This window comes from Lycium ferocissimum, chromosome 9 (assembly GCF_029784015.1).
Source record: "Lycium ferocissimum isolate CSIRO_LF1 chromosome 9, AGI_CSIRO_Lferr_CH_V1, whole genome shotgun sequence".
NCBI lineage: Eukaryota > Viridiplantae > Streptophyta > Magnoliopsida > Solanales > Solanaceae > Lycium > Lycium ferocissimum.
The window spans coordinates 59845437-59863246 of NC_081350.1; positions in this window are offsets into that span (position 1 = coordinate 59845437).

Sequence of the window (17810 nt, forward strand, 5' to 3'; positions counted from 1 at the left end):
ACCCCGTTCCAAGCTGCAATGGTCAAAGTTGTAATTTCGTTGCAAAATCGGGTTCAATATAGTCAAATTATTATTCTAGGAAGTCATATGGTGTAACGAACCTTTCAGTCATTATGGGAAATGTAGGATCATCCCACCAAATAGAGCCTTTCCAAGGGTAGAACGAGCCAGTAGAACTCGATTTTGCAAGCTTAAGAGCTGAAACTTGACTTGCTTGTGATTTTTGTTTAATTTTGATTGAGTCCGTCGAGGGGTGACGTAGGAAATTAGAACTCCGTTGGGAATTCCGAGGCCATGGGTGGATTCGTATGATATTTTTATGTCTATGTGCATGTTTTGTTTTATTTATGTTGTGAGGCCTCGGATGAAATGTTGAGTGAAAGGGGGGGGGGGAAACTGGACAAAAAGTCGAGCTCACTGCCCAAATGGCACCGCTGCGGCGGTGGGAGTACCGCTGCAGCGGTACTGCTGTAGCGGTGGGTGGACCGCTCGCTGCCAGCGGCCATCCATTTTCCTTGTGGCCGCTGTGGGGGGCGATTGCCCGCTGCGGTGATACCGCCATAGCGATGAATCGACTGCCATAGCAGTGAGCGGATTCCTTTGGGTCGGCTATAGCGGTCAGTTGGCCGTTATAGCTGGACCGCTGCAGCGGTGAAACGACCGCTATAGCGGTCGACGAAAAATAGTAGCTCGTGTTTTAAACACTTAGTCTCACATTCTTTATTCACAATACTCCAACATAGTTCCCCACAAGCACCTAGGGTGAAATTCCAGGCTAGGGCAAGAAAACTCTTGAGGGGTAAGTCTCATCTATCCCTTTCTATCATTCCGTTTCGCCTTCATGATTATCATCCCTTTTATGGGTCTCCCATGGTGAAATTTGTATTAGCAACCCTAGAAATTAATAAACCTTCTATACTTGTTGAGTTTTGGTGGTTATCACTTATTATTCATCTAATGGCTTGATTTAACTCCTCTTAATCATGAATTGAGTCCTTAGAGTCATAAACTAAGTGAATTGGGACCTAGGGTTCTATAAAAATGATAACTTGACCATGAAAACTGCTTGTAGTGGGAATGTTGATATAATATTATTATATTTTGATGATTAATGATTTCTAAGGTCCTTGATAGGTTGCTTTACACCTAGGAATTCATTCACCCATTAGAATGGGGGTAAAGGGAAGGGTAATCTTGAATTGGTAATTGTGACTAGAGTATTTGTGACTCATTGAGCCTTCTATTTCTAGACTTTGAGCGTTCCGAGGCTTTGAGGAAGGGAAAAGTTGTAGCGGAGTGACTTGCGTTGTTCCAGCTCTACGTTTGAGGTAGGTTACGTTCTACTTGAGTTAGACTTTGATTAGTTGATTGTATGTGTTGTAAATTCTATAGAAGGAAGCATGTTTAGCCTTCATGCATGATATTGTGTGTTAGAACTCCTATATGTGATTGATTGAGTGATTGTGTAGGTTTCGTGCCCTGTTCATGTGTGTTGAATCTACAGTTGATATTGTTGTGATGAGAAGTTAATATGACCTTCTCGGTGTAATTGTGATATGAAATAATAATTGGAGCATTGATAATGAGAAGGTAAGAAATACTATCATGTAAAGGGATATGGAAAGGCACAAATGTGACCTAGATTATGGGCTCGTGGTCCGAGGTTCGTTCCAAAATCGAGAGGTATATTGATATGGCTTGTGTCCGAGGTTCGTTCCGGAGCGAAGGTTTATGCTCGGGTCCGAGGAGTGAATCCGGAACGAGTGGTACATGGACACCATGGGTCCCCTGCAGGTCATGACTACTGAGCAATGACATCAGTTAGCATGTGTGTACAGTGAGTATGGTTATTGTGGTAAACTTATTTCCGTAGTGGCTTCCGTTAATTGTGATTCTTGATATCTTGGTGACTTGATTGTGATTATCCTTGGTTGACTTGTTGTGGTTTATTGATATTCGTGTCTGTTGGCTGGCTTGTTTATTCTACTGATTTTATGAGATATGCATGATACTAATCTTAGTCGGCCTATGATATCTACCGGTACATAGTGTTTGTACTGATACTACCTTGCTGCATTCTTTTGAGTGCAGATTGTGATACAGAGATTGCTACCCGCCCTCACATCTAGCGTTGAGGACGTTGCTAACAGATTTAGGGTGAGCTTCTACCCATGCCAGGCCGCAAAATCTTCCTCTTATGATGTCTTTTCCTATTCTGGACATTATGGATATTTATTAGACATATTTCATTCCTTAGACATGTTTTAGATTAGAGTCCTGGTACGATGACTTTCGAATTTTGGGAATTTTGTAATAGTTAGAACTTCCGCACTTATTTCAGTATTTTATGGCATGACTTATTTTGTTTATTTGATGCTTGAATGAGTAATAACTGACTAACTGGGTTAATATAAAATCGGACTTGAATGAATAGATGACTTATGTGTTGGTTCGCCCACTAGGAGTTAGTGTGGGTGCTGGTCATGGCAGGTTGGGTCGTGACATATGGATCCAAAGATACCCATAATGCTATACTTTAGTTCCCAACCCAAAAAGTCACCCAAAATAGGATTCCGAGCCACTAGGGACAAAATAGGATATCAACCCAAAATTAGTTTACCCAACGTCTATGGAGTCTATATCCAAAAAATGAACCAAATCACTCATCAAATTTTTGCTTAAATCAAGAATCCCTAAATTGTAACTTACGGTTCATAAACCCCCAAATCCCCTCCTTAATTCATGATTTCTAACATGGAAATCCTTACTAATTAATTATATAAAGGTAAAAAGGAGGTTAGAAACTTACCCACTTGAACAATCTTGCAAATCCCTTAAAAATCTCCCTAAAATGGGTCTCAAGCTCCAAATATGTGAATGAAGGGTCTAAACTGGAAATGAAGTTTTAAATCTGCCCAGTTATTTCCTTCCTTGCGATCGCGGGACCTATCATCGCGACCGCGGGACCCCAAATGATATCTCTCTCGCTATCAAGGCCAAAGGCATCGCGATAGCCAATTTTGTAGAATCACGTGATCTCGGATAGAGCCATGCGATCACGATTAAGCACACACTAGCAACTTGTGCAACCAGAAAAATCCGGTTTCGCCAAATCTCGATCCTATACTTGAAACTCATCCGGAACCCCCCGGACATAAACCAAATATGCATTTCAACCATAAAATACGCTATGAACTCACTCGCGCACTCGGAATTCCCAAAAGAATTCACTTTGACCCGGTGTTGACCATGATCAACTCTAAATCCCTTAAAATTAGATTTCCAACCAAAAGTCCAAAATACTCCTGAGTCCGTCAGGAACCGATCCCAACACTCATCCAAGTCATTACCGACATTCCGGACCTAATGGACTGGGCAAAACTTTCAAAATGACGCATTTACTCCCGATGTTGACTTTGGTCAACCAAACACTTATGAACTTCCAAAAATTCCATTTTCTCACCCAAATCTCATCCGAATGCCTCAGGAATCGCGTCTGTTGACACCCAATTTTTACCCTCCACATTTAAATTAACTAGTCAAGCTTCTTGAATTTCCAACAAAATTGAAATACGTATTCCTAATAAGGGCCAAAAATATTTTCTTAATTAGTTGTGGCATTTTGACATTTCATCTGGAAAAATATCCAAATATATTTTACGTTAATTTTAAGTATTAATTATGTTCAAAATAAGTGTTTAATTTAGTACTTATTTCAAATTGAGGCATTTACAACTTATTTATTATGATTAGTCCGTATTTGCGAAATAGGTATTTTACTTTGTTAGGTCAAGAAGCTTAATTAGTTAAATGAATGATTATTTATCTCAATTTTGTCGGATTTTAAGTTTGGTCTTAATTCTAGTGAAATTAGATTCAAATTTAGTCTAGATTGGCTAATTTTTAAATTCCTTTCCCAGAAATTTAATAGGGAAAAGGACACAAATGACCACTGGGCCATAAATAATCACATGCGCTGGCCCATCTATTCCCAAACCCAAAAATTAGCCCATAAACTATTCCCATCTAGTAGCCAAATCTGTAGCAAGCCTTTTGTGGCAACTAAAGTCGCCACAAAAGATTTAAAAAGTCGCCACTAAAGGCTGGGTGGTCCAACAGCCCCATCGCTTTTTTTTTTTTTTTAAAGAAAAAAAAAGTCAGACTTTTTGTGGCGACTTTTAGGGCTGCTACAGAAAAATCAGGCTTTTTAGTGGCAATTAAAAAAGTCGCCACTAAAGGTTAAATATCCCAAAACATGTATAATATGCGTATATTTAATAGAAATATCCCAAAAAACTGTGAGGCGATTTTTGTATATAATATGTATCGTTTGTGTATAAAAATATGTATCAGTGCCATCTATACTGTATAAAAACTGTATAAAATATGAATCACTAAGCTATGTATCATTTTTGTATATAATATGTATCATTTGTGTATATAATGTGTATTATAGAATAGAAAATTGTATCATTTTTGTATATAATATGTATCATTTTTTTTTACAGAAAGTGTATATATAATTCCAGCATGTATATGTAAACTCTATCAGTCTTGTATAGAAAGTGCATCATACGTATAAAAAATGTATCATAGAAACCGTATCATTGTGGTATATAATATGTATCACTATTGTATATGTTAAAAATAAATATCATATCATTATTGTATAATATGTGTATAATAAATATATAATGAACGTATAATTTATGTATAATAAATGTAAGATTAATTTCAGCATATGTATATAAAATGTATAATTCTTGTATATAAAGTGTATATATAATTCCAACATATGTATATATCTTTGTAGCAACACTTTAGTGGCGACGTAAGTCGCCACAAATAGTCTTTTTTTTTAAGCGCTGGGCTGTTGGGCCGGCCAGCCTTGACATTATTTTGGGTCGACCGGCCATTTTTTGGCATTAATTTGAGCCGACCGGACACCTAGTGGGATTAAGCCCAAACAGTGGTTAAATGTGGGATTAGTTTGGCTGAGTGGACACACAGTGTCCTTTTCCCAATTTAATACCATTTTTTTGCACGGATTGCCCTTCTTTTGGGGTGGTCTTTAAATTTTGCCCCTCATATTTGTGGTCTTTAAATTATGCCCCTCATATTGCTGGTCTTTAATTTTTGTCCTTCGCATTGCAACTCTGAGTGTTCACACAGAAATCATGAGGTTCAGAGTTCGAACCCCCGCTCAAGCATAAATTAAAAAAAAAATTGCAAGGCAAGGTTTGGGTCGCGTGTATGCTGGACCCGACATACACTTGTTAAGGAATTACCAAATTTATGCCGGACCCGGAATACTCATGCCTTATGGGCAGACTTGGCATAAGTATGCCGGGTCCGGTATAACTTTGGTAATTCCTTAACAAGTTTATGCCGGTGGGGGCATACTTATGGGCAAACTTTTATGCTGGACCTGACATAAAATTGTTAAGGAATTACCAAAGTTATGCCGGACCCGGCATACTTATGCCAAGTCTGCCCATAAGGCATAAGTAATTCCTTCACAAGTGTATCTTAGGTGGGGCATAGCGAAATTTAAATTCTGCCTTGCGAATTTTTTTTTAAATTTTGACTGTGTGGGAGTTCGAACTTGAAACGTATAGGTTTTAGCCGAACGGCAAAATTTAAAGATTTCAAATATGAGGAGCAAAATTTAAAGACCACCCAAAAGAAGGGCAATTCGAATACTCCCAAAAGTAGCCCAATTAACTTGAAGACCAGTCCAACCCAAAAACAACCAGACCCGGCCCACTAAAGCTTTTAACTCCCTAAACCCCCTAATTCTATTCATTCTCCAAAACAACAACCAAACGAACCCTAAATCCTTTCAACAACTCATCCACGTATTCCAGCTCACCTTCGGCCAAATTTGGCATTGGTTCAGCGCGATTTCACTTTCTCAGTGGTTGCCTTTCCATTTCGGGCAATGCATTGATGTAAGCTTGTCCGTTTCTACTCTTCCAGCCATGTTCAAACGGTAAAATCCCTTTCTCTTGGGTTTTCCCTTTTGTTTTTCGATTTTTCTTCATCTTCTAATACAAGATTCAAATTTGAAAAATCGGATTTCAAATTAAACTTTTCGAGTCCGAATCTCAACCGTCCCACAACGTCAAAAAATGTCAGAAAAACGATTTTTTCACCCCATAATCTCTGAATTTTTTATTTTTACACAACTACTAAGTTGAGTTCCTGAGTTGCCAGACACAGTTTAATACTTTCGTTTTTTCTTCTTCGAGTTCGTGTGGTGAAAATCGATCCTCGACGCTCGTCGTCCCAGTCGCTGCTCCGCAACAGGTAATTCTCCTTCCTCTTCTTTTCAGTTCAATGTAGGATTATGTAATTAGTTTAGTTTAATTTAGTTTTAATGTTGTTAGTTAGGTTACTGATTTTGTAGTTCACTTTTAGTATAAGTTTTCCTCTTCTCTGAATATCTTCATTTTTTTTTATTTTATTTTTTTTGTTTTAATTATGTTCAAACGGATGAATTAGTTCAATTTCAGTTCTGTTTGCTTTGTCATGTTTATTTGGTGGTTCTGTTTTAGCTTGTTTTAAATCAAGAACTTGTTAGTTTGACTTCATGGATAGTTTAGCTCTACTTTGGCAATTGTATGAGTTTAGTGTATAAATCGATCTTACGTTTTTTTAGTTCGGTGTTTTCATGTTCGGTTGTTATATGAGTTTATTAATATAGTATCCTTTACTGGTCCCATAGTTCTAGTTAACGATTTAAGTTTTAGGTGTTGAATTCCATCTGTTTTCCTTTTTTCTATTTCTTCCAGTTTTCCTGTTAAGTTTTGCTTCTATACTACACCAGTTAATGCTTTTCTTCCGGTCTTTCTCCCTTATCTTGTTCGAGGAAATATGATAGATTGGTATAATCTTAAAGTTGTTTTGAGTTTCTGTTGAATCATGTCTAAACGTTGGTCCGTTTGGATTAGCTAAAATAATTTAAATCAGATTTGGTTTCGCAAAAAAAAAAATTAAAAAAAAAAAAAAAATAGTTCAATAATCATGTCTATGATCGGTTTGATTTAAGTCATAGAGATTAAAAGGTTTAGTTTCACCTCCTTCCTTCCATGTGATCTTAAGCATATTGAATCTGTTAAGAGTTCTTAATTATTAACGCGACATGGTTTATTTCTAATTATGTTTGAGTAGAGTAATTAGTTTTTCCTGAAGTTTTGGTTCTGTATTTTAAATCTAAAGGATTTAGATCCAGATTATTGTATGTATAGTTTTCCTTTAAGTCCCGATATGTATGCAAGGCATGAGTTTCGTTTTTCTCTGTTCTGTTTGCATTTTAGATTGTTTGGTCGATAAACATGTCTGTTTGGTTAGATATCAAATCTTCCATTAATCAAGGTCCGTAGTTAAATCTTTGTATGTTTGTCGATAAGTTTATGTTCTAGAGATTAATTTATATCGAAACCTGCTCAAACATGTGTTACAGTACTTAAAAATGAAGTATATGTATTTCATGTAGTTCAACACAATTAATTGATAAAGATCTCTTTGTTCATTGCTAATTCCTTTTCTCATTTTATGCATGACTCCCTCATACGAGTCCAACGGACTCTTCATCTCCCGCATTCGGTGTTGGGCATCATAATATCCATTATCGAGGCAGCTCGTTCACAAGAGCCTGCAGTCCAATAAAGCCCAACAGTAGCAGCAGCAGTCCAGAGGCTCAAATGGGTCTCGAGCCCATATGTTTGAATCTTTCTTCTTCACTTCATTACGATTAGTTATCTGTTGAATTGTCCGTTTGTAAAGCTGTCTGACTAACACGTTACTTTGTTTTTTCTTTTCTTAATCTAGTTGAATCCCCAGACAGGAACGTGAGAATTTTGGTTACTAAATGATGTTCTTCTTATGCTAGTCTTACTGCTTTAAACAATTGCATATGTTCAAAACTTAAAGAAACATTTTTTTAGAATACGCTAAAGGCTAAAGATATATATATTTCTTATCAACTAGGGGTGGGCATGGTACGGTATTTGAAATTTCAGTTCGGTAATTTTGATTTTTGGTAGTTAAAAATACTATACCATTACCATACCAAATTAATTCGGTATGGTTCAGTATTTTTAAGTTCGGTTTCGGTATTTCGCGGTACGGTAATTCGGTAACCATAGTTTATTCTACTACGACTTATATATATAAATATAATAAAAAATTATGCCTTCGGTTATTCAAGAAACGTCTCAATTATGTTATACTAACACTTTACACGTGTAAAAATTTTCAAAAGAAAGTACAAGCAATGCCATTCGTTAATCAATTACACAAAAAGGACATTTCAATCAAGCTATATATTTTTCGGTACACAAAAAGGACATTTCAATCAAGATATATATACTTCGGTACACAAAAGGGGCATTTCAATCAATTATATCGTACTAACATCTTACACATGTAAAAATATTTAAAAGAAAGTACAAGCAATTCCAACGTCTAAACAATTAGTTTGTACTAATACTAATTACATATTTGTTAGTATTATATATATATATATATATATATATATATATATATATATGAATTGTATATGTAACTATATGGTATTATATATATATATATATATATATATATATATATGAATTGTATATGTAACTATATGGTATGGTATTCGGTATTTTCTTTATCAATACCGAATATCGTACCAAATATCACACTTTTCAAAAATGCATACCAAATACCGTACTAAATACCATAATACCAAAACCTCGGTATCAAAAATTCTAGTTTCGATATGGTAATCGGTGTATATATATATATATATATATATATATATATATATGAATTGTATATGTAACTATATGGAATACTTCGGTATGGTATTCGGTATTTCGGTATTTTCTTTATCAATACCGAATACCGTACCAAATATCACACTTTTCAAAAATGCATACCAAATACCATAATATCAAAACCTCGATATCAAAAATTCTAGTTTCGATATGGTAATCGGTATATACCGTACCGTGCCCACCCCTATGAATATCAACCACTATGAGATGATACATTTTAAAGTTGCCTTTCCTGATGCTATTTTTAGATTTTTGAGCTCAAAGCTCAAAAGATACTTCCGAAATTTCAAAAGAAAAAATGATAAAGTGCCAAATGTTTGGTCTGTTTCTATGCTCGAAGAAATACACTTTCAAAAAAAAAAAAAAAATCGAACTCATTTCAAACTAGAGTTAAGGATCAAATGTTTTTTTTTTTTTTTAGCATAACTTTTCAACATAAAGGGCCAAAAGGTTCAAACACTCCTCATTAAATAACTTAATGATTTTTATATCTTTTGAGTTAAAAAATAAATGAGTTCATTACCGGATTAAGATGTTGAGTTATAATTATAATTCAAAGTCTTAATAAACCGTACACATTTTTGAAGAGATTCATTCCTTCATAATTAGCTCAATTATAGAATTAATTCATTAATTGAATTGAAGATATAATTGAAATGCTAAAAATGATTTTCAAAAGTAAACACTCCCTAAAGCTAAATAAAAATATACATTCTTTTTTTCTAAATTATTATCCATGAATATGCATCTTTCAAACCTTATACATATGAATCTTAAGCACGTTTTACAAAACAAGTTATAAAAATTTTTAGGCATAAAATGTTAGATCCGTAGGTAAACCGCATTGGGCGGATCCTTAATACCGAGGTGCTTAAAGCCTTCTTCAGGGGATCACCAAAACCCTTACCCGTTCTCTGAATTTTTGTTTAAAGGTTTTCAAAAAATTAACCTTTAAATTGGTTTCTTAATTACCATTCAATAAATTAGGTGACGACTCTATTTGTTCACGACAAAGAGCCAAAGTTATGAGAACCTTTTATGCGCGAGCGTAAAAGTGGACCGTAACAGATGGGGAATCTGCTAGGGATTCATCTAGGTTCTAACCATAAGAATTTTTCTAACATTTTGTGGCTAACTTTATTTGTATTACTTGTTTAGTTTTATTATGTGTTTAAATTTCATATGTATATTTTCATTGCATGCATATCATAAATTCCGCCACTCCTGGCAAAAAGCATGATTTTAAAGGGGACATGCGGGCTCGCGGTCTAATCTTCACTTAAAAATCCGAAACACCCGTTCTTTGGAACACGTTGAAGGTTAAGTTGGTGTGCAGTCACCCAACGGTTCACCCCGAGTAGTCCGCTCGGGTCCAAGGTCAATTCGAAAAACCCACTCTTGCATATGCCTAGGATAGAGCTAAGCCAAATTCAAAGATGAACTAGACGGGTTTTGGATATTTGAGATGTATCTAAAGCCCATTAGGTAAATTACCTTGTGTCAAAGAAGGTCTATGACCCGAAAGACACCGCATCCAACTACGTGTTAAAATTGGAAGTTGTATATGCCAAATTGTATGAACCATTATCCCTCGGGGTTAGAAATTTTTTTAGTTTCCTTGTTTTGTCAAAAAGAAGATTGTCATCTAAAAGGTGTTCGGAAATGCTACGAAGTTCAAAGATGAAGGACCTCCCATGACGGTTTAGTTTAGGATTATATCCCCTTCCCATGTTATGTATCCCCATTTGATATGTTTATAAAGATTGTATAAATTATGGGGGCAATGAAACGTTTACAAACGGCATATACATCCTTCAAACGTTAGGCCTACCTTTGGCTTAAAAAGGTCACATGCATGTTAGGGCACGTTATATATTGTTTATGTGCTAAGTGCTATGCAATTTTTTTCATCGCCTATTTGATTTGTGTGTTTAAATACACATGTTTTGCTCTAAACATGAGTGGTCCATTATTCCATTTAAAAATGTCTTAGAATACCACTAGGCATATAAACTCAGAAATTCAAACCACCGTCCAGTCCATTTCTTAAAACTTTACATTTTCCTGAGTCCAATAGTTCAAATTTCATATTTAAAAAAATAATAATTAGGTCATTGCCCAATTTACGTTAGCCACGTCGTTTCCACCCCTCAGTCCTCAAACTTTACATTTTCAAAGCCTTATATTCCAGTTTTGTCAGAAAAACCGTCAAGTCACTGCCCAAATTACTTTGACCACATCGTTCTTAAAGACCACTTTTCTGCACCCATTTATTCCCAGAATTGCACTTGCCTTGACTATTTTTAAATACTCAACTAGTTTAGAGTCAATACAGTCTTAGGATGTCGTTACTTACACAAGAACTTTCCAAATATACATTTTATTATTCCCTCTCCGAAGAGCATCTTATGATGGTTCAAATCACATAGTTCACTTTGTCCAAAATCCTTTCATCAAAATCCCAAAGTTAGTCAAATGGTCAAATCATGTCCATCCAGTTCACACCTTAGGTCACCCTATAAGTCTTCCATTTTATCCGGATATAATTTACCCAACTTTGAGTCGGGGTCGATCCCACATGGAATAATATACTAGGCGATTTAAACAAGTAAGGAATTATCACTTTCTACACTAAGCCAAACACTTGATAATATTTTGATTTTAAGAAAATTATAACTGATGCGAAAATATAAACTAATCTAGAAAGCAAGTAAAATGATCAATGGCCACAAGTATGGATACAAGAGAAATTACTCTTAAGTAATGATCCAATATATTTTACAATTTTACAACTATGAGCGGATTTATGTTAATAGATAATGATTTCTAAAATCTCATTGAAAGTCTCTTAACCAAATCAATGAATTTCACTCTAACCTTTCTCAAGCCTTAGAGTGTGATGTTAAACACAATCAATTCAACCTCAAGTTAACTATCCTATCTCTAGTTGAAGTTATTAGATGGATTTAATGACCCAAATCCTTGCTATCTAACTCTTTTTCTAACTTTCACTTTCTTTATCAAGCAAAGTAAAAGTACTTAGGTACAAATAATGTTTGCAACCATTAAGAGACATTTAAGCATGAAGAGTTGATAGAAAAACATTAACCCACTTCATTAGAAATAAAAATTGTTCAATACATAAGCAAAACAAGAGATTTAATTCAACACTTGATAATGGATATTCTCATAAACAAGATGCAAGTGAGAGAATAAAATACAACACACTTAAATATTCAATACATAATAAGGAATTGAAGAAAGGGTTAAAAGTTTTATCATTCAAGAGCTCTAATCTTCTCCTCCAATGGTGTGGTTGATGATGAACCCTAGCTCCAAGCTTGAAATGTGGCCAAAGATGAATATAATTGCTCCCTTGTCTTCCTTTTGTAGTTCCCCACTTTTTTCCAAGTCAAAAATAACAAAATAAGCCCCAGTTTTCAGATTTGCAAAACTATCCCGTTTTTGCAAAAGCTGTCCCGATTGGCCTCTTTTTACTTTATTTTCACTTGGTTTCTTCCGATCACTTCTAAATCACATAAAACCTGTAAAATAGATGTAAACGATATTAAATGCACTATTTTCTCAATCAAGTATAGCAAAAATATAAGATTAAAGAAGAGATAAGTTGGTAAAATACCAACTTATCAATTTTGGACTACTCTGTCTTGAGTAAAACAAGTGTTACTTGCTTTATCTATTATTTTGATTGACTGTTATGACCAACAAACTAACACTTTTACCTTTTGAGTTATTCTTTTTTCTTAAAGATAGATTGATTTGTGTTGGTAATTAAACTTGCCTACTTGACGAGATCGAAGCGAAGCTATTCAAGTACTCAAAACCCAACATATTGAACTAAGACACATGGTGATGCAAAACCAACCATCTTCTCAGACCCACCAAACATGACCCCACCTCCAAATATTTGCCAAAAAGGCTCATACTACCTCCAGTTCCAAATTTGGATGAGCTTGACCATAGAAATCATTTCACCACTTTTCAACAAATCCAAAATGCTTCACCCACATGTCAAACTCAAAATGCTCCTAGTTTGTACATGTTTGCTCCTCTAAAGGCAATCCACACCTGACACAATCATTTTATCAACAAAAAAAAAATGTAGTTTTATTCCTGAACTATGTTCGACCTGATTCCTATATCAATGGGATACGTAGGCGCCTTATGGGTTCGATCATATCACTAAAAATTACCATCATCCCTTAGGACAAAATCGGGGCATAATTTTTGAGAATGTCTCAAAAAATTCCACAGAAATGACATTTGTTTGAACAAAAGCTTGCTGAAACTAAAACCAAGACATAATTTTTTAGAAGGTTTCAAAAATTCCACAAAAGTGACATTACGTTTATACAAAAGCTTTGCTAAAGCTAAAATCGGGGCAGAATAATTTTTTAGAAGGTTTCAAAAATTCCACAAAAGTGACATTACGTTTATACAAAAGCTTTGCTAAAGCTAAAATCGGGGCAGAATTTTTGAAGGTCTCAAAAATTCCACAGAAGTGGCATTTCGTTTGTACAATAGCTTACTGAAGCTAAAACCGAAGCAGAATTTTTGATGAAAACCTCAAAAATTCCGATGAACGACATCACGAGTTACTAAGAAGTTCAAAATACTTCTGTGTTTCAAACTGGGGTAGAATTTTTGAGGAGGGTCCTCAAAAATTCCACCAAGGTTGCATTTCAAGACCGGGTGAGTTTGCTAATCAAGCAGGAAGAGCATCAGGACAGCAAGGCCAGACCAACACGAATCAGTCTCCCAAAACTAAGAATTTTCCTTTGAATGCAGAAACAACAAAGTCACAAGGTTGACAAAGTTGAAACTGCCCAACATTACAAAAGGCGTCATTAGCCCACCGTGGCTTCGACATAATAAGCCAGACAACTTCACCTCTCACTTTACCTCCATTTTATTCCCTTTTCGATATTATATTTGTTAACACTTTTTCTAAATTTTTCGCAGGTGATGTTGTCAAGCACAACGACTAAAATCACAAGACGTCTTTCGGGCCGCTGTGCCTAGTCATCACAAGCCAGACGGCTTCATCTACAACTTTATCTCCTTTAATTCATTACAACAACTTTAATACGTTATTAACAATTACACTTGAATTCCACAGGTGATATCTTTAAGAATTCTGCTCCCAATAACTAGAATCGGGGCAAATGCTAAGGGATTCTCTCGAAAGTTCAAAGTTCAAGTTAGGAGATCGCCAGACACAAAGCATGCACAAACCTCTATTACGAATACAAAGGATTCCCGGCGCCAAGGATCCAGTATAACAAACATCAAGTCTTTAACAACAGTCGGAGATAGTACCAGCTTCACAGACTACAAGTCCATTCACTATGCATGCCGGACAGCTACACTACGACTCTACTTTTTATTTTACTAAATATTTATCATTCTATACACTTTAATAATTTTACCTTTATCTTACAGAAAGCGACATAAGGTTTTCAAAGACAACCAGATATATCAAACAACAAACCTATCCGCTGGCACAAATCGGATGGCTATACTACAACCTTACTCTCTATCTTTTACATTTATCCATGCTAACTTATTCTCAATCTCACAGGAATTATTATACTTGGGTCGTTCGCGCTTCAAAGAGATACACCAGACCATCACTTCGTTCGAAGTTGATATATTTATTATATTTGATTCTTCCAGACTCTCCAGACCGTCACCTCGTTCGTGTGGTGAAAATCGATCCTCGACGCTCGTCGTTCCAGTCGCTGCTTTGCAACAGGTAATTCCCCTTCCCCATACAGAAACGTGAGAGTTTTGGTTACTAAATGATTTTCTTCTCGTGCTAGTCTTACTGCTTTAAACAATTGCATATGTTCAAAACTTAAAGAAACATTTTTTTAGAATACGCTAAAGGCTAAAGATATATATATTTCTTGTCAACCACTATGAGATGATACATTTTAAAGTTGCCTTTCCTGATGCTATTTCCAGATTTTTGAGCTCAAAGCTCAAAAGATACTTCCGAAATTTCAAAAGAAAAAATGATAAAGTGCCAAATGTTTGGTCCGTTTCAATGCTCGAAGAAACACACTTTCAAAAAAAAAAAAAAAAAAAAAAAAAAAAAAAAAAAACGAACTCATATCAAACTAGAGTTAAGGATCAAATGCTTTTTTTTATTTTTTTGCATAAGTTTTCAACATAAAAGGCCAAAAGGTTCAAACACTCGACGTTAAATAACTTAAAGATTTTTATATCTTTTGAGTTAAAAACAAATGAGTTTATTAGCGGGTTAAAATGTTGAGTTATAATTGTAATTCAAAGTCTTAATAAACCGTACACATTTTTGAAGAGATTCATTCCTTCATAATTAGCTCAATTATAGAATTAATTCATTAATTGAATTGAAGATATAATTGAAATGCTAAAAATGATTTTCAAAAGTAAACACTCCCTAAAGCTAAATAAAAATATGCATTTTTTTTTTCTAAATTATTATCCATGAATATGCGTCTTTCAAACCTTATACATATGAATCTTAAGCACGTTTTACAAAACAAGTTATATAAATTTTTAGCCACGAAATGTTACATCCGTAGGTAAACCGCATTGGGCAGATCCTTAATATCGAGGTGCTTAAAACTTTCCTCAGGGGATCACCAAAGCCCTTACGCGTTCTCTGGATATTTGTTTAAAGGTTTTCAAAAAATTAACCTTTAAATTGGTTTCCTAATTCCCATTCAATAAATTAGGTGGCGACTCTGTTTGTTTACGACAAAGCGCCAAAGTTATGAGAACCTTTTATGTGCGAGCGTAAAAGCGGACCGTAACAACGCCACCCATCCCTACAAGTCAAATATACCATACAGAAGCTAAGGGAAGGGTCAATAGGGATAAAATAGGCAAAACACCCAAAATGACATAGTGGGTCGTTACAAATTTAAAGATCCATAGGGCTTACGCCTCATGTCTCGGGACTTACGCCTCGCCCAGACCTATATGAAACGTCCCGCCTTACCCCTATGACTTTTAAAACACCGGCGGTGATCACCTTCAAATGACAACTGGAGTTGCACAAGAAGTAGATTCACTTATGGATTTGACTCCTCGTTATTTCTCCTTTGTCTCAAGTTTTTACTTGATGGGTGACATATCTCATTTTAATATCAATGGTCTTTATTTAATTAATCATTGGACCTTAACCATGGTTAGAATAACTAATATTTTATATCAAGTTTTCTGAAATTTTGAAATTTGTCCTAGCTACCTACTTTGTCGTCTTTGGTATTCAAATTCAAATTATTGAAGTATTTCATGATGGTTTGAGCCAATTCAAATTAAAAAGTGAAAACACATGTTGTTTTCCTGCATTAATTGTAAAAGAAATATATTGTTTAATTGAAACTTGAGAAGGACGAAAAAAAAGGAATCAATGAACTTTTGTGTGTTACTATGATATTTGATGATATACTGTACTATATTATTTAATTTGATGAAACTTTTTTGTCAAAGTTTAATGTGTTGGGTTCTCAAAATCTAAATAGACTATTTTTATCTTAATTAATTCTAATGTAAAGAGAATAGATAACTCAGTCTCATTTAACAGTACTTTCGCAAGGGATGAAGGGAGTCTAACTTTTTTGATGTTTAATTGAGATATTTATCTTTAATATGTGGTTATATCACAAATACTTTGCTAATTAGTTGAGATAGTTTGTGTGTATGAGATTTCAGTCATAAGGATAAAAACAACAAGGTTAAGCACATTTCGTGATACTGTGGTTACAAAGAATAAGTACAAAATAAAAAAAAGAAATAAACAAAGAAAAAACAATCATGAGAATTCCTCCTAAATTTATGGGATTGCCAAATATTTTCGGAGCAAATATATGAAAAATGCATTATTCTAACTGTCGTTGATATTAAAATAGAACATGTGTTATTCATTCAATTAAAAGTTTCAAAAAAAAAAAAAAAAAAAAAAAAGAAACAATGATAAATGGAGAGAATCTAAATCGCCCACTTATAATCACCAGAGTTCTCTTTGATCATCTTTTTTTTTTTCCATTAAGCATATCATTTAAAATTAGTCTAGTTCTCTCTCTTCATTATCATGTTGTCAATGCCTATTTATCTTAGTGGTCGATTCTAGCATTCACACCCTTTATATTTCAAAATCCACGTCATCGAAACCATATACATCTTATTGTGAATGATTTCTCTTAGACACGTTACCTATTATATAGTGTGATGGGAAAAGGTGAAAATATACCTCTCAACTTTGTGATTTAGAGCAGATATACTTCTCGTGATAAAAGTGGTGAATATATATCCCTGTCGTTACAAAATGGGGCAAATATACCGTCCGCAACTTTTTTAACCCAAAAAGTGTCAAAAGGCACCAAAATACCCCACTAAAAAAAAAAGTAACCAAACTACCTTTTGCGCACTAAATTAGTTTGCAATAGGACCAACCTGCAAATTTACAGTTAAGTTCGCAATAGAGGTTTTTTTTTTTTTTTTTTTACAATTTTAAAGTTCTCAAATTCACGTTTTTTCCATATTTTGACCAAAGGTTAGTCATGTTTCAAAATTCCGAAATATCAATATTTTATATAAAACTTGATATCCTTTTTTGCGGACAACAATGTCGGCTCATTACATCAAGTATACCTAAACGTTTAGATCGTCATTTTAGGGGTTGTAAAGTGCCTCGAAGTAAGTTTTGTTTGATTGAATCTTGTTATCTTTAGGTTTAAGCAATATATAGACACTTTTTATGTTTTATAGTGTTCACTAATGTTATTTATCTTGTTTTCTCAAATTGAATTTCCAACACTGAAATTGACATTCAAGACTTCATTACCACGGGATTTTCGGAATATCAATATTTTAACTGATATCTTTTTCTGCGAACAATAATGTAGGCTTAAACGTTTGGTTCATCGTTTTAAGGGTTGTAAAGTGCCCCGAAGTAAGTTTTGTTTGGTG